Raw genomic sequence first — 1,577 nt, forward strand, 5'->3', positions numbered from 1 at the left:
CGGCCGGACGGACACGACTAACAGTCAGACCACCTGAGCTGAGTGACCATTTGGAACCGATTCAATTACTTCTGGGATTGATTGATCTGGTCTGGCACCGGCAGGGGCCAATTCGATTGTCCTAAAAACTGCAACGCTGGCCGACCATTAAACTGCAGGCCAGAGAGTGAAGCTGATAGTCAGTCCTGCTGTCTGTCCATCTGTCTTTACACTAGGCTTCCTGTCTTTCTGAAAAAGGGAATGTCTTTATTGCATATTTTTTTAGCGGATACAAATAATGGGAATGCCTCTCTGTATAAAGTTCAACTCCATCACAAACTACATACTTCAAAATGATCATATGGTCATATAATTTGATCAAATTCCTGCTCATTTTCATGTTCCTATTAGTATTCAGTGTCTCTACCGGGACATGCCTCCATGCTTCAATGCTCAAAAAGCTCTTCATTTTCTCATACTGCCTGTGCTGCAGCACCTCTTCTCACCCTCTGTCTGAAACCAGAGCCCAGTCTGCTCTGATTGGTTAGCTGGCTGGCTCTGTTGTGATTGATCAACGGCTTAGAGATGTCCCGCTCCTTAGCCTATGGACAATGTGTTGGAGCGCCAGCCAATAAGAGCACACGTGTTACGTAGTGATGTCACTTTGGTATGGAAGTAAACAAAGGAGTCCAATGGATCCAAAACGTTCTTTGCCAAACAGAAGGAAATGTTATATTCTGCACTTTGATTAAGGGATGTGAAAAGGAGATACTTGCAATTATTGCAGGCATGATTGTGCCTTAAAACAATTTCAACAAAAACTAAACACTGTAATCTTCAATAAGGGAGGATTTATTGTAGATCCGTACCCAAACGACTGAAAGCGTTTTTTCATAATCATTTGTAAACATTTAAAGCAAAACACCAATTGATAATTTTATAGTGTATGAAAGTTAACAAAGGGCTAACATCACTCCTTGTGTGAAGCCATTTTCTAACAAAGTGCTTCATCAGCTTCAGTGAGAGGTTTGCTACAATTCCCAGAATGCCTTTCAACAAGCCACAGATAAAGAGATGTGACCTTGCTGCTTTTCAGCTGTGGATTTTAAATGTCGATGGAAAAAGCGATATCAACAGCGGAGCGCGAGTCTCCAGTCGAGGAAAGGTGAGTCGACCTTGAGTCTAACCTGTCTTTATACTGCAATGCATTATGGGATTTATCCTGGTCCTGTGGCTCTGAATGCTGGTCTGTGTTTCTCCTATGAGATAAACTTGAATTCATTATTGTAATATTCAGGAGGGGAAATAAAACAAAGTGTAATCCCTATAGCTCATGTGTTTCTTTATTAGTATTTATAAGGATTATCTCTTAATGACTGACAGAGAGATGCAAGACAAAGAAAGAAAGTCAGCCAAAACAGGGATTATTCTTCTACCCAGTGAATTAAATACGATACAAACAAGGGTTTAGTGGATATATGCTGAAACCTCTAATAGAAACTATTATAATGTCCGTGTTTTAACTTTTCTATAACAATCTTAATCCAAAGATGTGCCAAAATCCAAGCCCACAAGGTCAGTGTTCATTCATACATATA

The sequence above is a fragment of the Gymnodraco acuticeps genome, unplaced genomic scaffold (genome assembly GCF_902827175.1).
Source record: "Gymnodraco acuticeps unplaced genomic scaffold, fGymAcu1.1, whole genome shotgun sequence".
Taxonomy (NCBI): Eukaryota; Metazoa; Chordata; class Actinopteri; order Perciformes; family Bathydraconidae; genus Gymnodraco; species Gymnodraco acuticeps.